Source organism: Bombina bombina, chromosome 2 (assembly GCF_027579735.1).
Source record: "Bombina bombina isolate aBomBom1 chromosome 2, aBomBom1.pri, whole genome shotgun sequence".
NCBI lineage: Eukaryota > Metazoa > Chordata > Amphibia > Anura > Bombinatoridae > Bombina > Bombina bombina.
The window spans coordinates 1,245,421,765-1,245,444,658 of NC_069500.1; the positions used below are offsets into that span (position 1 = coordinate 1,245,421,765).

Genomic DNA, 22,894 nt, shown 5'->3' on the forward strand with positions numbered 1-22,894 from the left:
TTTATTACTGTATTTTATTGTACTATATGTTACATGGATCCATGTTTTTAGTATATGTTTAATAAATGTTTGATAATCATTTATTTATCTATCTGTCAGAATCCTCCTTTGCCTCTATTTGGCGCTCTTGGATTATTTATATTTCATAGCATAAAACTCATAACTAAAGTGCTAAAAAGTACACTAACACCCATAAACTACCTATTAACCCCTAAACCGAGGCCCTCCTGCATTGCAAACACAAAAATAAAATTATTAACCCCTAATCTGCCGCTCCGGACATCGCCGCCACTAGAATAAACATATTAACCCCTATACTGCCGCACTCTTTCCTCGCAAACACTAGTTAAATATTATTAACCCCTAATCTGCGGCCCCTAACATTGCCGCCACCTACCTACATTTATTAACCCCTAATCTGCCGCCTCCAACGTTGCCACCACTATATTAAATTTATAAACCCCTAAACCTAAGTCTAACCCTAACACCCCCTAACTTAAATATAATTAAAATAAATCTAAATAAATATTACTATCATTACCTAAATAATTCCTATGTAAAACTAAATACTTACCTATAAAATAAACCCTAAGCTAGCTACAATATAACTAATAGTTACATTGTATCTAGCTTAGGGTTTATTTTTATTTCACAGGCAAGTTTGTATTTATTTTAACTAGGTAGAATAGTTACTAAATATTTATTACCTATTTAATAACTACTTAGCTAAAATAAATACAAATGTACTTGTAAAATAAAATCTAACCTAAGTTACACTTACACCTATCACTACACTACAATTAAATAAATTACCTAAATTACATACAATTAACTAAATTAAATCCAAATACCTAAATTAAAAAAAAACCAAAACACTAAATTACAAAAAATAAAAAACAAATTACAAGATATTTAAACTAATTACACCTAATCTAAAATAAAAAAGCCCTCCAAAAATACCCCCCCCCAGCCTAAACTAAAAAGCCCTCCAAAAATACCCCCCCAGCCTAAACTAAACTACCAATAGCCCTTAAAAGGGCCTTTTGCGGGACATTGCCCCAAATAAATCAGTTATTTTACCTTTAAATAAAAATACAAACAACCCCCAACAGTAAAACCCACCACCCACACAACCAACCCCCCAAATAAAACCCTAACTAAAAAAAACTAAGCTCCCCATTGCCCTGAAAAGGGCATTTGGATGGGCATTGCCCTTAAAAGGGCATTTAGCTCTATTACAGCCCAAAGCCCTAACCTAAAACTAAAACCCACCCAATAAACCCTTAAAAAAACCTAACACTAACCCCTGAAGATCCACTGGTCCCCTGAAGATAGACGGCATCTTCTATCTTCATCCATCCGGCGCGGAGCGGGTCCATCTGGTCCATCTTCAAGACATCCGACGTGGAGCATCCTCTTCTGCCGACGACTACCCGATGAATGAAGGTTCCTTTAAGTGACATCATCCAAGATGGCATCCCTTAGATTCCGATTGGCTGATAGAATTCAGGTTGAAAAAATCTTTAATAAAAAAAAAATCAAAATAACTCAACACACAGCCATTAATCTCTAAACCATTGGCAACAAAAGTGCGTACACCCCTAAGTGGAAATGTCCAATTGGGCCCAATTAGCCATTTTCCCTTCCCGGTGTCATGTGACTTGTTAACTTTACAAGGTCTTAGGTGTGAATGGGGAGCAGGTGTGTTAAATTTGGTGTTATCGATCTCACACTCTCTCATACTGGTCACTGGAAGTTCAACATCTGAAAAAAAGAATTGTTGCTCTACATAAAGATGGCCTAGGCTATAAGAAGATTGCCAAGACCCTGAAACTGAGCTGCAGCACGGTGGACAAGACCATAAAGCGGTTTCACAGGACAGGTTCCATTCAGAACAGGCCTCGCCATGGTTGACCAAAGAAGTTGAGTACACGTGCTCAGCGTCATATGCAGAGGTTGTCTTTGGGAAATAGACGTATGAGTGCTGCCAGCATTGCTGCAGAGGTTGAAGGGGTGGGGGGTCAGCCTGTCAGTGCTCAGACCATATGCCGCACACTGCATCAAATTGGTCTTCATGGCTGTTGTCCCAGAAGGAAGCCTCTTCTAAAGATGATGCACAAGAAAAACCACAATTGGAAGGGGCACCAGGCAAGGTTGCCCTTTGTCACCCATTCTGTTTTATTTAATTTTGGAACCGTTGGCTATCAGACTCAGAGAGTTTCTATTGGGATCGAAAATAGGTCTGTCCAACGTATTGAACCCCACGTTTGCAGCTCAAAAGGCATCTCATCTCAGGCCTCCCAAGGAATCTCCACTGGATCTCTGCTAAGGATTAACAGTGAGCTGGAATACTGTGAAGTTCCAGCCCGCTTCAATAGCACCATTTGGGAGCTCTATTTTTGTGAGTATATCTTTTGCTATTTGTTTTCACATCCATTTGTTTTGGTGGCACTGGGCCATGGTGGCACCTCTGTTTTCTTCTTTTCTCAGATTCTGACCATCAGGACGACCATCCTTTGAGTGCTGCCGCTTTTTGTTTTGGGACTTTTTGCTTTGGGATTTTTTTTCTCTGATGGACACTCACATATTATTATAGACTGTAAAGAATATTGTGATTGTTGTCCTATCATATGTCACTACTGGATTACACTGTCATCATTTAAGCATTTAATAGTTGATTTATATATTATATATTTTCTATGCTATATTTGTAATTGGGAGGCGCACCCTAAAGGGTGTGGTGTGCTATCGTGTACACCATTCTCTATATTGTAAAGCCCGCAAACAGTTTGCTGAAGACAAGCTGACTAAGGACATGAATTACTGGAACCATGTCCTGTGGTCCGATGAGTCCAAGATAAACTTATTTGGTTCAGATGGTGTCAAGCGTGTGTGAGGCGGCAACCAGGTGAGGAGTACAAAGACAAGTGTGTCTTGCTTACAGTCAAGCATGGTGATGGGAGTGTCATGGTCTGGGCCTGCATGAGTGCTGCCAGCACTGGGGAGCTACAGTTCATTGAGGGAACCATGAATGCCAACATGTACTGTGACATACTAAACAGAGCATGATCCCCTCCCTTTGGAGACTGGGCCACAGGGCAGTATTCCAACATGATAATGACCCAAACACACCTCCAAGACAACCACTGCCTTGCTAAAAAAGCTGAGGGTAAAGGTGATGGACTGCCCAAGCATGTCTCCAGACCTAAACCCTATTGAGCATCTGTGGGGCATCCTCAAACGGAAGGTGGGGGAGCGCAAGGTCTCTAACATCCACCTGCTCCGTGATGTTGTCATGGAGGAGTGGAAGATGACTCCAGTGGCAACCTGTGAAGCTCTGGTGAACTCCATGCCCAAGAGGGTTAGGGCAGTTCTGGAAAATAGTGGTGACCACACAAAATATTGACACTTTGGGCCCAATTTGGACATTTCCACTTAGGGGTGTACTCACTTTTGTTGCCAACGGTTAAGACATTAATGGCTGTGTGTTGAGTTATTATGAGGGGACAGAACATTTACGCTGTTATACAGGCTGTACACTCACTACTTTACATTGTAGCAAAGTGTAATGTATTCAGTGTTGTCACATGAAAAGATATAATAAAATATTTACAAAAATGTGTGTACTCACTTTTGTGAGATACTGTATGTACCACTTTTAGATATTTGATTTACACTTTATTTTCTACTAGTCCTAAAGCCCGTTCACACGGGCCATTTTTTGCAGTACACCCCTTGCGCTCTCTCCCTCCCCCTCTCTTTCGCTCTCTCTCTCTCTCCCCCCTCTCTTTTGCTCTCTCTCTCCCCCTCTCTTTTGAGCTTTCTCTCTCCCCCCTCTCTTTTGATCTCTCTCTCCCCCCTCTCTTTTGCGCTCTCTCTCTCCCCCTCTCTTTTGCGCTCTCTCTCTCCCCCCCTCTCTTTTGCGCTCTCTCTCCCCCCTCTCTTTTGCGCTCTCTCTCTCCCCCTCTCTTTTGCTCTCTCTCTCCCCCTCTCTTTTGAGCTCTCTCTCTCCCCCCTCTTTTGCTCTCTCTCCCTCTCTTTTGAGGTCTCTCTCTCCCCCATCTCTTTTGCCCTCTCTCCTCCCTCTCTTTTGCACTCTCTCTCCCCCTCTCTTTTGTGCTCTGTCTCTCCCCTCTCTTTTGCGCTCTCTCTCTCCCCATCTCTTTTGCGCTCTCTCTCCCCATCTCTTTTGCGCTCTCTCCCCCCTCTCTCTCTCCCCTCTCTTTTGCGCTCTCTCTCCCCCCTCTCTTTTGCACTCTCTCTCTCCCCCTATCTTTTGCGCTCTCTCTCTCCCCCTCTCTTTTGCACTCTCTCTCCCCCCTCTCTTTTGCGCTCTCTCTCACCCCTCTCTTTGCGCTCTCTCTCCCCCTCCCTTTTGTGCTTTCTCTCCCCCTCTCATTTGCACTCTCTCTCCACCCCACTCTTTTGCGCTCTCTCTCCCCCTCTCTTTTGTGATCTCTCTCCCCCCTCTCTTTGCGCTCTCTCTCCCCCTCTCTTTGCGCTCTCTCTCCCCCCTCCCTTTTGTGCTTTCTCTCCCCCTCTCATTTGCGCTCTCTCTCCACCCCACACTTTTGCGCTCTCTCTCCCCCTCTCTTTTGTGATCTCTCTCCCCCCTCTCTTTTTCGCTCTCTCTCTCCCCCTCTCTTTTGCACTCTCTCTCTCCCCCTCTCTTTTGCGCTCTCTCTCTCCCCATCTCTTTTGCGCTCTCTCTTCCCATCTCTTTTGCGCTCTCTCCCCCCTCTCTCCCCTCTGTTTTGCGCTCTCTCTCCCCCCTCTCTTTTGCACTCTCTCTCTCCCCCTCTCTTTTGCGCTCTCTCTCTCTCCCCTCTCTTTTGCGCTCTCTCTCCCCCCTCTCTTTTGTGCTCTCTCTCACCCCTCACTTTGCGCTCTCTCTCCCCCCCTCCCTTTTGTGCTCTCTCTCCCCCCTCTCATTTGCGCTCTCTCTCCACCCCTCTCTTTTGCGCTCTCTCTCCCCCTCTCTTTTGCGCTCTTCCCCCCACTCTTTTGTGCTCTCTCTCCCCTCTTTTGCGCTCTCTCCCCCCTCTCTTTTGCGCTCTCTCCCCCTCTCTTTTGCCCTCTCTCCCCCTCTCTTTTGCGCTATCTCCCCCTCTCTTTTGCGCTCTCTCTCCCCCCTCTCTTTTGCTCTCTCTCCCCCCCTCTCTTTTGCTCTATCTTTCTCTCCCCCTCTCTCTCCCCCCTCTCTCTCTCTCCCCCTCCCTTTTGTGCTCTCTCTCCCCGCTCTCGTTTGCGCTCTCTCTCCACCCCTCTCTTTTGCGCTCTCTCTCCCCCCTCTCTTTTGCGCTCTCTCTCTCCCCCTCTCTTTTGCACTCTCTCTCTCTCCCCCTCTCTTTTGCACTCTCTCTCTCCCCATCTCTTTTGCGCTCTCTCTTCCCATCTCTTTTGCGCTCTCTCCCCCCTCTCTCTCCCCTCTCTTTTGCGCTCTCTCTCCCCCCTCTCTTTTGCACTCTCTCTCTCCCCCTCTCTTTTGCGCTCTCTCTCTCTCCCCTCTCTTTTGCGCTCTCTCTCCCCCCTCTCTTTTGTGCTCTCTCTCACCCCTCACTTTGCGCTCTCTCTCCCCCCTCCCTTTTGTGCTCTCTCTCCCCCCTCTCATTTGCGCTCTCTCCACCCCTCTCTTTTGCGCTCTCTCTCCCCCTCTCTTTTGCGCTCTTCCCCCCACTCTTTTGTGCTCTCTCTCCCCTCTTTTGCGCTCTCTCCCCCCTCTCTTTTGCGCTCTCTCCCCCTCTCTTTTGCAATCTCTCCCCCTCTCTTTTGCGCTATCTCCCCCTCTCTTTTGCGCTCTCTCTCCCCCCTCTCTTTTGCTCTCTCTCTACCCCCCTCTCTTTTGCTCTATCTTTCTCTCCCCCCTCTCTCCCCCCTCTCTCTCTCTCTCCCCCTCCCTTTTGTGCTCTCTCTCCCTGCTCTCGTTTGCGCTCTCTCTCCACCCCTCTCTTTTGCGCTCTCTCTCCCCCCTCTCTTTTGTGCTCCCTCTCCCCCTCTCTTTGCGCTCTCTCCCCCTCTCTTTTGCGCTCTTCCCCCCTCTCTTTTGTGCTCTCTCTCCCCTCTTTTGCGCTCTCTCCCCCCTCTCTTTTGCGCTCTCTCCCCCTCTCTTTTGCGCTCTCTACCCCTCTCTTTTGCGTTCTCCCCTCTCTCTTTTGCGCTCTCTCTCCCCCTCTCTTTTGCTCACTCTCTCCCCCCTCTCTTTTGCTCTATCTCTCTCTCCCCCCTCTCTCTCTCCCCCCTCTCTCCCCCGCTCTCTCTCCCCCTCTCTCTCTCTCCCCTCTCTCCCCCCCATCTCTCGCCCTCTCCCCCTCTCTCTCTCCCCCCCCTCTCTCTCTCCCCTCCTCTCTCTCTCCCCCTCCCCTCTCTCTCTCTCTCTCTCTCTCTGCCCCTCTCTCTTCCCCCTCTCTCCCCCCTCTCTCTCCCATCTCTCCCCTCTCTCCCGCCTCTCTCTCCCCCTCTCTCTATCTCTCCCCCCCTCTCTATCTCTCTCCCCTCTATCGCGCGACTGCACCCGGCCATGCCCCCTTTTGCGCTCTCTCTTCCCCCCTCTCTTTTGCGCTCTCTCTCCCCCCTCTCTTTTGTGCTCTCTCTTCCTCTCTTTTGCTCTCTCTCCCCTTTCTTTTATGCTCTCTCTCCCCCCTCTCTTTTGCTCTATCTCTCTCTCCCCCTCTCTCTCCCCTCTCTCTCTCCCCCCCTCTCTCTCCCTCCCCCTCTCTCTCTCCCCTCTCTCTCCCCCCCTATTTTGCTCTCTCTCTCCCCCCTCTCTTTTGCGCTCTCTCTCACCCTCTCTTTTATGCTCTCTCTCCTCTCTCACCCTTCTCTCTTTCTCCCTCCCCCTCTCTCTCTCTCCCTCCCCCTCTCTCTCTCTCTTTCTCCCCCTATCTCTCTCCCCCCTCTCTCTCTCCCCTCCACTCTCTCTCTCCCCCTTCCCTCTCTCTCCCCCTCTCTCTCTCTCCCCTCCTCTATCTCTCTCCCCCTTCCCTCTCTCTCCCCCTCTCTCCCCCCTCTCTTTTGCTCTATCTTTCTCTCCCCCTCTCTCTCCCCCCTCTCTCTCTCTCTTCCCCCTCCCTTTTGTGCTCTCTCTCCCCCCTCTCGTTTGCGCTCTCTCTCCACCCCTCTCTTTTACGCTCTCTCTCCCCCCTCTCTTTTGTGCTCCCTCTCCCCCCTCTCTTTGCACTCTCCCCCTCTCTTTTGCGCTCTCCCCCCTCTCTTTTTTGCTCTCTCTCCCCTCTTTTGCGCTCTCTCCCCCCTCTCTTTTGCGCTCTCTCCCCCCTCTCTTTTGCGCTCTCTCCCCCTCTCTTTTGCGCTCTCCCCTCTCTCTTTTGTGCTCTCTCTCCCCCCTCTCTTTTGCTCACTCTCTCCCCCCCTCTCTTTTGCTCTATCTCTCTCTCCCCCTCTCTCTCTCCCCCCTCTCTCCCCCCTCTCTCCCCCGCTCTCCCCCCCCCCTCTCTCTCTCTCTCTCTCTCTCTTTCTCTCCCCACTCTCTCTCTCTCCCCCTCTCTCTCACTCTCCCCTCCTCTCTCTCTCTCCCCCTCGCCTCTTTCTCTCCCCACTCTCTCTCTGCCCCCCCTCTCTCTCACTCTCCCCTCCTCTCTCTCTCTCCCCCTCGCCTCTCTCTCTCCCCCTCCCCTCTCTCTCTCTCCTCTCTCCCCCCCATCTCTCGCCCTCTCCCCCTCTCTCTCCCCCTCTCTCTCCCCCCTCTCTCCCCCCTCTCTCTCCCCTCTCTCCCGCCTCTCTCTCCCCCTCTCTCTATCTCTCCCCCCCTTTCTATCTCTCTCCCCTCTATCGTGCGACTGCGCCCGGCCATGCCCCCTTTTGCGCTCTCTCTTCCCCCCTCTCTTTTGCGCTCTCTCTCCCCCCTCTCTTTTGTGCTCTCTCTTCCTCTCTTTTGCTCTCTCCCCTCTCTTTTACGCTCTCTCTCCCCCCTCTCTTTTGCTCTATCTCTCTCTCCCCCCTCTCTCTCTCCCCCCTCTCTCTCCCTCCCCCTCTCTCTCTGCCCTCTCTCTCCCCCCCTATTTTGCTCTCTCTCTCCCCCCTCTCTTTTGCGCTCTCTCTCACCCTCTCTTTTGCGCTCTCTCTCTCTCCCCCCTCTCTCTCACCCTTCTCTCTTTCTCCCCCTCTCTCTCTCCCCCTCTCTCTCTCTCCCCTCCTCTCTCTCTCTCCCCCTCTCTCCCCCTCTCTCTCTTCCCCTCTCTCTCTCTCTCTCTCTCTCTCTCTCTCTCTCTCTCCCCTCCTCTATCTCTTTGCCCCTTCCCTCTCTCTCCCCCTCTCTCCCCCCTCTTTCCCCCTCTCTCTCTCCCCTCCTCTTTCTCTCTCCCCCTCCCCTCTCTCTCCCCTCTCTCTCCCCTCTCTCTCCCCCCTCTCTCTCTCCCCCTCCCCTCTCTCTCCCCTCTCTCTCCCCCCTCTCTCCCCCTCTCTCTCCCCCTCTCTCTCCCCCCTCTCTCTATTAGGACATAGAAAAAAATAATATTCCCGTGACTGGTTGTTAAATTATCTATTTAACAAGCACATGCCTGCTATTATATATAATACAGATACCTTTTTTAAATTAACTTTAAAATATCAACACAGCTCCAGCAGATGAGTGTTAAAGTCTTGTATTTTAACAAAGTGAGGGTGGAGTTAGATACAGCCATATAATAATTTTTAGTTGTGTGATTTAGAGATGTACAAATAAGAAAATGTTAATTAAGGGTTAATGGCAAGGCTATGCAGTATAATTTAGAAGTTAAACTAATATCTTTACATATTATTACATGTTGTCTACATAAAAATTTGTTATGTCACTTTTAAGGAATGTGTAGGGTGAACTTGCTAGATTAAACTGACAGTCTAGCTTAATTTTCTATTCCTACTCTAATATCTATCATTCACATTTTTAAAAACTTTTAATATATTCTTAAACTAAATATAGCTTAATTATTATGTTATCGTTAGTTGCAGGATAACATAGGTAGATCAAATGATCTTTAACACCTTAACGACCAAGGACGTACCAGGTACGTCCTGCAAAAACTGTCAGTTAGTGACAATAGACGTACCTGGCACGTCCTTGGTCTAATTGAGTGCTGGAAGCGATTGCGATCACTTCCAGCAGCTCTCAGGGTTTTGCAGTGATGCCTCGATATTGAGGCATCCTGCAATACCCTTTTTCAAACATCAGTTGCAGAGAGAGCCACTCTGTGGCCCTCTCTGCACCGGTAGCAATGGTGCCGATCCTTGGTGGGTGGGAACTTAGCAGGGAGGCGGGTGGGCGGCCCATCGCTACCCGGCATCCGGTTCTTGTAAGTGCAATGTGCACACGCCAGGAGCATGCGGGAGGGGGCCTGTGGGGGCGCTTGTGCGCACGCGCAGCAACCACTGACATCAATGATTTCTGAATTGCATCTTGAGAGGAGGGGTGGAAAAAAATAATAAATAAAAATAAATATCAAAGGATCTGGGAGGAAGAGGAGGAGGGGGCAGCTACACTACAGAAAAAGCTATCTTTCTCTTGTTAAGTGTATCCAGTCCACGGATCATCCATTACTTGTGGGATATTCTCCTTCCCAACAGGAAGTTGCAAGAGGATCACCCACAGCAGAGCTGCTATATAGCTCCTCCCCTCACTGCCATATCCAGTCATTCTCTTGCAACTCTCAACAAAGATGGAGGTAGTAAGAGGAGAGTGGTGTATTATAGTTAGTTTTTTAACTTCAATCAAAAGTTTGTTATTTTAAATGGTACCGGAGTGTACTGTTTTTATCTCAGGCAGCATGGGAAGAAGAATATGCCTGCGGTTTCTATGATCTTAGCAGAAGTAACTAAGATCCACTGCCGTTCTCACATATTCTGAGGAGTGAGGTAACTTCAGAGGGGGAATGGCGTGCAGGTTATCCTGCAATAAGGTATGTGCAGTTAACATATTTCTAGGGATGGAATTTTCTAGAAAAATGCTGCTGATACCGGATTAATGTAAGTTAAGCTTAAATACAGTGATTTAATAGCAACTGGTATCAGGCTTATAACCAGAGATGCATACTCTTATAAAAGTGCAATATAAAACGTTTGCTGGCATGTTTAAACGTTTTTATATATACTTGGTGATAAAACTTATTGGGGCCTAGTTTTTTTCCACTTGGTAGAAACAGTTTCCTGAGGCTTTCCACTGTTGTAATATGAGTGGGAGGGGCCTATTTTAGTGCTTTTCTGCGCAGTTAAAATTACAGACAGAGACATCCAGCTTCCCTCTGCATGATACAGGACATCTCTGAAGGGCTCAAAAGGCTTCAAAAGTCGTGTTTGAGGAGGGTAACATCCACAGTAGATCTGTGGCAGTTGTTGTGACTAGCTTTAAAAACGTTTTTTTCATTTATAATTCCGTTTTTGATATTAAGGGGTTAATAATCCATTTGCAAGTGGGTGCAATGTTCTGCTAACTTGTTACATACACTGTAAAAATTTTGTTAGTGTAACTGCCTTTTTTCACTGTTATTTCAAATTTTGACAAAATTTGTTTTTCTTAAAGGCACAGTAACGTTTTTTATATTGCTTGTTAACGTGCTTTAAAGTGTTTTCCAAGCTTGCTAGTCTCATTGCTAGTCTGTACAAACATGTCTGACACAGAGGAAACTACTTGTTCATTATGTTTAAAAGCCATGGTGGAGCCCCATAGGAGAATGTGTACTAAATGTATTGATTTCACCTTAAACAGTAAAGATCAGTCTTTATCTATGAAAGAATTGTCACCAGAGGGTTCTGTCTAGGGGGAAGTTATGCCGACTAACTCTCCCCACGTGTCAGACCCTTTGCCTCCCGCTCAAGGGACGCACGCTAATATGGCGCCAAGTACATCAGGGACGCCCATAGCGATTACTTTGCAGGACATGGCTGCAATCATGGATAATACCCTGTCAGCGGTATTAGCCAGATTGCCTGAATTAAGAGGCAAGCGCGATAGCTCTGGGGTTAGACTAGATACAGAGCGCGTAGTTGCTGTAAGGGCCATGTCTGATACTGCGTCACAATATGCAGAGCCTGAGGACGGAGAGCTTCAGTCTGTGGGTGACATCTCTGACTCGGGGAAACCTGATTCAGAGATTTCAAATTTTAAATTTAAGCTTGAGAACCTCTGTGTATTGCTTGGGGAGGTGTTAGCTGCTCTGAATGACTGTGACACAATTGCAGTGCCAGAGAAATTGTGTAGACTGGATAAATACTATGCAGTGCCGGTGTGTACTGATGTTTTTCCAATACCTAAAAGGTTTACAGAAATTATTAGTAAGGAGTGGGATAGACCCGGTGTGCCGTTTTCCCCCCCTCCTATATTTAGAAAAATGTTTCCCATAGACGCCACTACACGGGACTTATGGCACACGGTCCCTAAGGTGGAGGGAGCAGTTTCTACTTTAGCAAAGCGTACCACTATCCCGGTTGAGGACAGTTGTGCTTTTTCAGATCCAATGGATAAAAAATTAGAGGGTTACCTTAAGAAAATATTTATTCAACAAGGTTTTATTTTACAGCCCCTTGCATGCATTGCGCCTGTCACTGCTGCGGCGGCATTCTGGTTTGAGGCCCTGGAAGAGGCCATCCATACAGCTCCATTGACTGAAATCATTGACAAGCTTAGAACACTTAAGCTAGCTAACTCATTTGTTTCTGATGCCATTGTTCATTTGACTAAACTAACGGCTAAGAATTCCGGATTCGCCATCCAGGCGCGTAGGGCGCTATGGCTTAAATCCTGGTCAGCTGACGTGACTTCAAAGTCTAAATTACTCAACTTTCCTTTCAAGGGGCAGACCTTATTCGGGCCTGGTTTGAAAGAGATTATTGCTGACATTACTGGAGGTAAGGGTCATACCCTTCCTCAGGACAGGGCCAAATCAAGGGCCAAACAGTCTAATTTTCGTGCCTTTCAAAATTTCAAGGCAGGTGCAGCATCAACTTCCTCTGCTTCAAAACAAGAGGGAACTTTTGCTCAATCCAAGCAGGCCTGGAAATCTAACCAGTCCTGGAACAATGGCAAGCAGGCTAGAAAGCCTGCTGCTGCCTCCAAGACAGCATGAAGGAACGGCCCCCTATCCGGCAACGGATCTAGTGGGGGGCAGACTTTCCCTCTTCGCCCAGGCATGGGCAAGAGATGTTCAGGATCCCTGGGCGTTGGAGATCATATCTCAGGGATATCTTCTGGACTTCAAAGCTTCTCCTCCACAAGGGAGATTTCACCTTTCAAGACTATCTGCAAACCAGATAAAGAAAGAGGCATTCCTACGCTGCGTGCAAGACCTCCTAGTAATGGGAGTGATCCATCCAGTTCCGCGGTCGGAACAAGGACAGGGGTTTCATTCAAATCTGTTTGTGGTTCCCAAAAAAGAGGGAACCTTCAGACCAATTTTGGATCTAAAGATCTTAAACAAATTCCTCAGAGTTCCATCATTCAAGATGGAAACTATTTGAACCATCTTACTCATGATCCAAGAGGGTCAGTACATGACCACAGTGGACTTAAAGGATGCCTACCTTCACATTCCGATTCACAAGAATCATCATCGGTTCCTGAGATTTGCCTTTCTAGACAGGCATTACCAATTTGTAGCTCTTCCCTTCGGGTTGGCTACAGCCCCAAGAATTTTCACAAAGGTTTTGGGCTCTCTTCTGGCGGTTCTAAGACCGTGAGGCATAGCGGTGGCTCCTTATCTAGACGACATCCTGATACAGGCGTCAAGCTTTCAAATTGCCAAGTCTCATACAGAGATAGTTCTGGCATTTCTGAGGTCGCATGGGTGGAAAGTGAACGAAGAAAAGAGTTCTCTATCTCCTCTCACAAGGGTTTCCTTCCTAGGGACTCTTATAGATTCTGTAGAAATGAAAATTTACCTGACGGAGTCCAGGTTATCAAAACTTCTAAATGCTTGCCGTGTTCTTCACTCCATTCCGCGCCCTACGGTGGCTCAGTGCATGGAGGTAATCGGCTTAATGGTAGCGGCAATGGACATAGTGCCATTTGCGCGCCTGCATCTCAGACCGCTGCAATTATGCATGCTCAGTCAGTGGAATGGGGATTACACAGATTTGTCCCGTCTACTAAATCTGGATCAGGAAACCAGAGATTCTCTTCTCTGGTGGTTATTTCGGGTCCATCTGTCCAAGGGTATGACCTTTCGCAGACCAGATTGGACGATTGTAACAACAGATGCCAGCCTTCTAGGTTGGGGTGCAGTCTGGAACTCCCTGAAGGCTCAGGGATCGTGGACTCAGGAGGAAAAACTCCTCCCAATAAATATTCTGGAGTTAAGAGCAATATTCAATGCTCTTCTAGCTTGGCCTCAGTTAGCAACCCTGGGGTTCATCAGATTTCAGTCGGACAACATCACGACTGTGGCTTACATCAACCATCAAGGGGGAACCAGGAGTTCCCTAGCGATGTTAGAAGTCTCCAAGATAATTCGCTGGGCAGAGTCTCACTCTTGCCACCTGTCAGCAATCCATATCCCAGGTGTAGAGAACTGGGAGGCGGATTTTCTAAGTCGTCAGACTTTTCATCCGGGGGAGTGGGAACTCCATCCGGAAGTGTTTGCTCAATTGGTTCATCGTTGGGGCAAACCAGAACTGGATCTCATGCCGTCTCGCCAGAACGCCAAGATTCCTTGTTACGGATCCAGGTCCAGGGACCCAGAAGTGACGCTGATAGATGCTCTAGCAGCTCCTTGGTTCTTCAACCTGGCTTATGTGTTTCCACCATTTCCTCTGCTCCCTCGTCTGATTTCCAAAATCAGACAGGAGAGGGCATCAGTGATTCTGATAGCGCCTGCGTGGCCACGCAGGACCTGGTATGCAGACCTAGTGGACATGTCATCCTTTCCACCATGGACTCTGCCTCTGAGACAAGACCTTCTCATACAAGGTCCTTTCAATCATCCGAATCTAATTTCTCTGAGACTGACTGCATGGAGATTGAACGCTTGATCTTATCAAAGCGTGGCTTCTCCGAGTCAGTCATTAATACCTTAATACAGGCACGAAAGCCTGTCACCAGGAAAATTTACCACAAGATATGGCGTAAATATCTTCATTGGTGTGAATCCAAGAATTACTCATGGAGTAGGGTTAGGATTCCTAGGATATTGTCCTTCCTCCAAGAGGGTTTGGGCAAAGGATTATCAGCTAGTTCTTTGAAAGGGCAGATTTCTGCTCTGTCTATTCTTTTACACAAGCGTCTGGCAGAAGTTCCAGACGTTCAGGCATTTTGTCAGGCTTTAGTTAGAATTAAGCCTGTGTTTAAACCTGTTACTCCTCCATGGAGCTTAAACTTGGTTCTTAAAGTTCTTCAAGGGGTTCCGTTTGAACCCCTTCACTCTATTGATATCAAACTTCTATCATGGAAGGTTCTTTTTCTGATGGCTATTTCCTCGGCTCGAAGAGTCTCTGAGTTATCTGCCTTATACACAAATAAACCGTTAAAATAAAATTTCATACATGTTATACTTTGCTGCTGATTAAAAAAAAAGGAATTGGAAACACATTAAGGGACCAAAATATTATAGTATACTGTCTCTTTAAGAGTCTGTACTGATTCATTAAAAAGCTCCCTCAAAGGACGGAGATAAGTGGCCAGTTTACATCGGCTTACATACAAGGTCCTCACACAGGTCAAATGTATATTTATATAACAGGGTCTAGTATGCCAAAATGTGGAATGGGTATTAAAGTAAATATCTATTTCTTGTAGACGGTGCCTTTAAATGTATATAACTTTTGACGGGGTCAAGACTCATCTATTTAAATTTATTATTATATTTAGACATGACTGCATCTAAAATTTATTTTTGCAAAACATTATGGCCTAGATTTGGAGTTCGGCGGTAGCCGTCAAAACCAGCGTTAGAGGCTCCTAACGCTGGTTTTGGCCGCCCGCTGGTATTTGGAGTCAGTGATTAAAGGGTCTAACGCTCACTTTTCAGCCGCGACTTTTCCATACCGCAGATCCCCCTACGCCATTTGCGTAGCCTATATTTTCAATGGGATCTTTCTAACGCTGGTATTTAGAGTCGTTTCTGAAGTGAGCGTTAGAGCTCTAACGACAAGATTCCAGCCGCCTGAAAATAGCAGGAGTTAAGAGCTTTCTGGCTAACGCCGGTTTATAAAGCTCTTAACTACTGTACCCTAAAGTACACTAACACCCATAAACTACCTATGTACCCCTAAACCGAGGTCCCCCCACACCGCCGCCACTCGATTAAAATTTTTAACCCCTAATCTGCCGACCGCCACCTACGTTATACTTATGTACCCCTAATCTGCTGCCCCTAACCCCGCCGACCCCTATATTATATTTATTAACCCCTAACCTGCCCCCCACAACATCGCCGCCAGCTACTTAAAATAATTAACCCCTAATCTTCCGACCGCAAATCGCCGCCACCTACGTTATCCCTATGTACCCCTAATCTGCTGCCCTAACATCGCCGACCCCTATATTATATTTATTAACCCCTAATCTGCCCCCCTCAACGTCGCCGACACCTGCCTACACTTATTAACCCCTAATCTGCCGAGCGGACCTGAGCGCTACTATAATAAATGTATTAACCCCTAATCCGCCTCACTAACCCTATCATAAATAGTATTAACCCCTAATCTGCCCTCCCTAACATCGCCGACACCTAACTTCAATTATTAACCCCTAATCTGCCGACCGGAGCTCACCGCTATTCTAATAAATGTATTAACCCCTAAAGCTAAGTCTAACCCTAACACTAACACCCCCCTAAGTTAAATATAATTTTTATCTAACGAAATAAATTAACTCTTATTAAATAAATTATTCCTATTTAAAGCTAAATACTTACCTGTAAAATAAATCCTAATATAGCTACAATATAAATTATAATTATATTATAGCTATTTTAGGATTAATATTTATTTTACAGGCAACTTTGTTATTATTTTAACCAGGTAAAATAGCTATTAAATAGTTAAGAACTATTTAATAGTTACCTAGTTAAAATAATAACAAATTTACCTGTAAAATAAATCCTAACCTAAGTTATAATTAAACCTAACACTACCCTATCAATAAAATAATTAAATAAACTACCTACAATTACCTACAATTAACCTAACACTACACTATCAATAAATTAATTAAACACAATTCCTACAAATAAATACAATTAAATAAACTAGCTAAAGTACAAAAAATAAAAAAGAACTAAGTTACAGAAAATAAAAAAATATTTACAAACATAAGAAAAATATTACAACAATTTTAAACTAATTACACCTACTCTAAGCCCCCTAATAAAATAACAAAGCCCCCCAAAATAAAAAATTCCCTACCCTATTCTAAATTAAAAAAGTTACAAGCTCTTTTACCTTACCAGCCCTGAACAGGGCCCTTTGCGGGGCATGCCCCAAGAATTTCAGCTCTTTTGCCTGTAAAAAAAAACATACAATACCCCCCCCCCCCCAACATTACAACCCACCACCCACATACCCCTAATCTAACCCAAACCCCCCTTAAATAAACCTAACACTAAGCCCCTGAAGATCTTCCTACCTTGTCTTCACCATCCAGGTATCACCGATCCGTCCTGGCTCCAAGATCTTCATCCAACCCAAGCGGGGGTTGGCGATCCATAATCCGGTCCAGAAGAGGCTCCAAAGTCTTCCTCCTATCCGGAAAGAAGAGGACATCCGGACCGGCAAACATCTTCTCCAAGCGGCATCTTCGATCTTCTTCCATCCGGAGCGAAGCGGCAGGATCCTGAAGACCTCCAGCGCGGAACATCCATCCGGACCGACGACTGAACGACGAATGACTGTTCCTTTAAGGGACGTCATCCAAGATGGCGTCCCTCGAATTCCGATTGGCTGATAGGATTCTATCAGCCAATCGGAATTAAGGTAGGAATTTTCTGATTGGCTGATGGAATCAGCCAATCAGAATCTAGTTCAATCCGATTGGCCGATCCAATCAGCCAATCAGATTGAGCTCGCATTCTATTGGCTGATCGGAACAGCCAATAGAATGCGAGCTCAATCTGATTGGCTGATTGGATCAGCCAATCGGATTGAACTTGATTCTGATTGGCTGATTCCATCAGCCAATCAGAAAATTCCTACCTTAATTCCGATTGGCTGATAGAATCCTATCAGCCAATCGGAATTCGAGGGACGCCATCTTGGATGACGTCCCTTAAAGGAACAGTCATTCGTCGTTCAGTCGTCGGTCCGGATGGATGTTCCGCGCTGGAGGTCTTCAGGATCCTGCCGCTTCGCTCCGGATGGAAGAAGATCGAAGATGCCGCTTGGAGAAGATGTTTGCCGGTCCGGATGTCCTCTTCTTGCCGGATAGGAGGAAGACTTTGGAGCCTCTTCTGGACCGGATTATGGATCGCCAACCCCCGCTTGGGTTGGATGAAGATCTTGGAGCCAGGACGGATCGGTGATACCTGGATGGTGAAGACAAGGTAGGAAGATCTTCAGGGGCTTAGTGTTAGGTTTATTTAAGGGGGGTTTGGGTTAGATTAGGGGTATGTGGGTGGTGGGTTGTAATGTTGGGGGGGGGTATTGTATGTTTTTTTTTACAGGCAAAAGAGCTGAACTTCTTGGGGCATGCCCCGCAAAGGGCCCTGTTCAGGGCTGGTAAGGTAAAAGAGCTTGTAACTTTTTTAATTTAGAATAGGGTAGGGAATTTTTTATTTTGGGGGGCTTTGTTATTTTATTAGGGGGCTTAGAGTAGGTGTAATTAGTTTAAAATTGTTGTAATATTTTTCTTATGTTTGTAAATATTTTTTTATTTTCTGTAACTTAGTTCTTTTTTATTTTTTGTACTTTAGCTAGTTTATTTAATTGTATTTATTTGTAGGAATTGTGTTTAATTAATTTATTGATAGTGTAGTGTTAGGTTAATTGTAGGTAATTGTAGGTAGTTTATTTAATTATTTTATTGATAGGGTAGTGTTAGGTTTAATTATAACTTAGGTTAGGATTTATTTTACAGGTAAATTTGTTATTATTTTAACTAGGTAACTATTAAATAGTTCTTAACTATTTAATAGCTATTGTACCTGGTTAAAATAATTACAAAGTTGCCTGTAAAATAAATATTAATCCTAAAATAGCTATAATATAATTATAATTTATATTGTAGCTATATTAGGATTTATTTTACAGGTAAGTATTTAGCTTTAAATAGGAATAAGTTATTTAATAAGAGTTAATTTATTTCGTTAGATAAATATTATATTTAACTTAGGGGGGTGTTAGTGTTAGGGTTAGACTTAGCTTTAGGGGTTAATCCATTTATTAGAATAGCGGTGAGCTCCGATCGGAAGATTAGGGGTTAATAATTGAAGTTAGGTGTCGGCGATGTTAGGGAGGGCAGATTAGGGGTTAATACTATTTATGATAGGGTTAGTGAGGCGGATTAGGGGTTAATAACTTTATTATAGTAGCGCTCAGGTCCGCTCGGCAGATTAGGGGTTAATAAGTGTAGGCAGGTGTCGGCGACGTTGTGGGGGGCAGGTTAGGGGTTAATAAATATAATATAGGGGTCGGCGGTGTTAGGGGTAGCAGATTAGGGGTACATAGGGATAACGTAGGTGGCGGCGGTTTACGGAGCGGCAGATTAGGGGTTTAAAAAAATATGCAGGGGTCAGCGATAGCGGGGGCGGCAGATTAGGGGTTAATAAGTGTAAGGCTAGGGGTGTTTAGACTCGGGGTACATGTTAGAGTGTTAGGTGCAGACGTAGGAAGTGTTTCCCCATAGCAAACAATGGGGCTGCGTTAGGAGCTGAACGCTGCTTTTTTGCAGGTGTTAGGTTTTTTTTCAGCTCAAACAGCCCCATTGTTTCCTATGGGGGAATCGTGCACGAGCACGTTTTTGAGGCCGGCCGCGTCCGTAAGCAACTCTGGTATCGAGAGTTGCTTTTGCGGTAAAAATGCTCTACGCTCCTTTTTTGGAGCCTAACGCAGCATTTGTTTGAACTCTCGATACCAGAGTTAATTTTATGGTGCGGCCAGAAAAAAGCCCGCGGAGCGTTAACAGCCCTTTTACCGCCGAACTCCAAATCTAGGCCTATGATTGCATATTATAGAATAGTGTGTATTACATGCATTCATTAATGATAAGAGCAATATTCTAAAAGTAAATATGTTAATTATTTTGTTGTTGTTAATTGCTTGTGATGGCTATTTCGTTCTTAATATGAGGAGAGTCCATGGCTTCATTCCTTACTTGTGGGAATACAGAACCTGGCCACCAGGAGGAGGCAAAGACACCCCAGCCAAAGGCTTAAATACCTCCCCCACTTCCCTCATCCCCCAGACATTCTTTGCCTTTTGTCACAGGAGGTTGGCAGAGAAGTGTCAGAAGATTTTGTAGTAGTTCCTTATGGAGGTAGTACCCTTCGCGTTGGGAATTGAATTTTTTAGTAGTCTTGTCAGCCTCTCAGTGAGAGCAATGACGAAAGTTAGAGTCTGGAGATGCAGGGAGAGTCTTTCTGCGAACCCATAAAGACTCATATTAACAGGTCCTTAAGCAATCAGCGTTGACGAGTTTCACTGCCTGCTTTCTTCACTCAAGTCCATGTCAGAAGCGCTGCTACAATCTGTCAAACTTGAAGGACCGTGCTACTGTTCCATGGCATAGATTCCGGTAAGATCGTTTCATTATTTTACATACATGTATAACGATAGAAGACAGGGTCACAGTGGGACTACTTTATCTTTATGGAATCAAGGGTTAATATCACCTGAGGGGCATTATTGAACAGTGGGGATTTTTAATCATATTTGTTATGCGATTTCGACTGCTAATGTGTAAGAACTTTTGGGCTCTTAGGCTGATATGGAATGTGCAGGTTATTTTCATTTTGGGAGCTGCGCAGTTTTCTTTATATGAAGATGGCATGCTTTTTCCTTAGCAGGGACAGGTCCGGCAAGAGCACCATGTGACTGGGAGTGGTCACGTTTTTCCTTCCGCTTCCTGACCGGGTGTCTGCGGAGAGGAGCATCTTTTCTATCTGTCTGGGTCATAGGAGGTGGTGAGTGCCCCTGCCATTGGGGGTATAAGGTGCCAGTTGTTTTTCCTTTTCTATAATTTGATATAGACGAGTTATGGAGGATTCTGTTATTTTAGAGGGGGATCCCTCCGATACAGAATTTGATACCTGTGTATATTTTGAGGAGGCCTGGGTAATCCAGCCCTCTCAACTATATTCCATATACCACAATAGGGTGTTCTCATCAATCAATGTTGAGATGTTAGAGGCCACTGAGCCATCCGCCTCTGAGGATTCTTCGTCCAGTGAGGTGTTTTTCCTAGATTCTGTTTCTACATATGCAGTTTTCCCAAGTTCCGATCCTCCTTCGCCTGTAAGGGGTTTGTTCCACCAGTGGTTACTACACAGTTCCGGATGTCCATCTCCGCGGCCTTAGCGATGTTATCTATTCCTTCTACGCATAAGCAAAGGAGTAATTCAGGCTATTGTGTCCGATCAGTCCTCTGGGGATGCAGTTCCCCCTGAGGCCTCAGAGGGAGCACCTCCAGGGTCGGAGTCTGCTGACTTGGGTCCCTTGACTGCGGAGGGCTTGGCATTTAGATTTAGATTGGCACACCTGCGATTACACCTGATAGAGGTTTTGGCGATGTTAGAGGTTCCCAGTACTGATCCGTCAGGTGAATCTCAGTCCTCTAAATAAAGATAATGATCTTAACTAGACGAGGGGAGGATAGAATCCTATTTCTTGTTGTCTTGTTTTACTTTTTGTTTTATGTTATTTAGAATCCAATTTCCGAGCTCTATGGGGTATTGTGTCGTATGACAGGCAGGACCTGTTTTTGTTTGCACACTCCTTTTTTTCCAGGCCGTTTGCCTGTTTTCTTTTACTTTACTATACCAGTCCGGATAGTTTTTTGTTTTTATTAGAGCTCTGGGTTGTTACAGAAACTCTTCTTAGAAAGACGTTTCGTCACATGGAATTTTCGGGTCTATCGACTTTGATGGTAGAGATTGTTTGAGACTTCCGGTGGAAGCTTATAGATTTCTGTTTCGGGGTGATAGTTCTCCCGATGATTTCGAGAACATTTTAAGCCTCGGAGCTTAATTTCTTTATTTTGATTATTCAGTTGTTCTAGCCTTACTGAAACTTAAGAACTTTTGTTTTCGCCTTGATTGTTCCGGCAGATACGTTGTATCCTAGCTGACAGCAGGACCTGTTGTGGATACTAGTTGGGTTTGCTACTTCTTTCTATACAAGAGGAGTTTTTTTCTAGATTTCCGGTCCAGGTACAGTAGGCCCATCTATCCTAGTTAACAGGATGGACCTGTTTAGGCATTATTTGAGGTGGGTACTTGATACTGGATCATATGGATCCAATTCTAGAGGCCGGAAATAGGCTTCCAGCCCCCACTGTTGGTGCGTGCCCTAATTGAGGGATGATCTTCCCGTCCTAATTGGGTTCTATGATTTTAAAGAAAAACTTAATAGTTCTTTTTGTTGGAGAATGTAGGGTTCTCCCTTCCTTTTGTTAGGAAGAAGGTTCATCCTTTTTGAGCTAATCTGGTTCTTAGAAACCGTATCTTATAGTAATCCTCGTTCTGATCCTAGGTTTTCTTCTTGGGATCTGGGGGTTAGGATAGCAGTATCCTGCTTAGATATTTTACAGTAGTTCCCAGGTCTCGGCTTTTATGGGTTTTTACCTTTGCCTGCTAATAGACCTTTTGTTTTTTTCTCTTCTCAGAGTTGAATCTAGACCGGAGTTGCTGGTGTAGACACCAGGGTGGATCTTGGATGCGGTTTTGTCTTTTGGACAGGAATTTTTCCTGAGGTCTTGCGAAATTTGCCCTTCAGGTTATGCCCTCCAGTCCCCCTTCTGGTCTTCATCGATGCAGGGGTGGAGAGTGATATATCTGTCTTTCCAGACTTACATGGAATACCGGGTGGGGAAATCACTCCCATTGTTCCGTTCAGATCTGCCTGTTCTGAAAAATGTTTTTCTCTTAAGCCCCTTTGGGGCGGTTTGGACTTTGTTGCTTCCCTGTCCGTGGGGAGAGAGTGTCCTAGGGAGGTCTGGGGGTTGGGCGTTCCCTTCCAATTATTCCTTACGTTCCTCAGTGAGCATTCTGCTTAGAGAATTTGGTCTTCTGGGTTCATACCAGTTGGGACCTCTCAGTGGGGAGCTCTTCTTTTGGAGGATTTTGGGGGGGTCTAGTAATTGATGGTGGGCGGAGACCCACTTTGGCTCCTTCCTTGCCAGCGACCCTCTCTATGAGCGTACTGTTCAGGATCGTATGTCCCCTACAATCATTCCCTGCTAGGACCAGTTTCTATAGTGTAGTGGTTATCACATTCGCCTAACACTCGAAAGGTCCCTGGTTTGAATCCGGGCAGAAACAATTTTGCAAATGTTTGTATCTGATGGGGATGACGATCAAGCAAGGCGTCTGTGTTAGCTGCACCACTTCTGTAGCAGGAGGTAAGTTTGAACCTAGGTGGGGCTCCGGTTTTTTAATCCAGAGTATGCTAGACACTAGCATTCCTTAGAGGTTTATTTTTAACCTTCTTTTCTTTCGGCCATGTCACTCTTTGTGGTGGATAGTTCGATTCTAGAAAGAGCAGGCGTCATTGAGACGATTTGCTCCGTTTATATCTACGAGTTGTATCGCAGATTAAGGGCTTTGCCTCCATGGACCTTTTACGGAGATCTGCTGGGGCAGGGTCCTTGTGTTCATCACAACCTGGATTCTCTGAGGCTGAATGCATGGAATTTAATGCTTAGTCTTAGCCATGAGATGTTTATCTGGAGGGATTGTTGATACTCTCGTTTTAGCTCTTAAGCTGGTGTATCGTTACACCTATCATAATGGGTGCAGGACCTACTTCTTCTGATATGAAGAACGGG

General features: G+C 45.6%; 1 non-coding gene across 1 annotated transcript; it reads left to right on the plus strand.

The window, feature by feature from the left end:
• The first annotated feature begins 22,315 nt into the window (after positions 1-22,315).
• TRNAV-AAC (transfer RNA valine (anticodon AAC)) lies at positions 22,316-22,388 on the plus strand. Its single transcript has one exon. It is a non-coding gene; the product is annotated as a tRNA-Val (tRNA).
• The last annotated feature ends 506 nt before the right edge of the window (positions 22,389-22,894 follow it).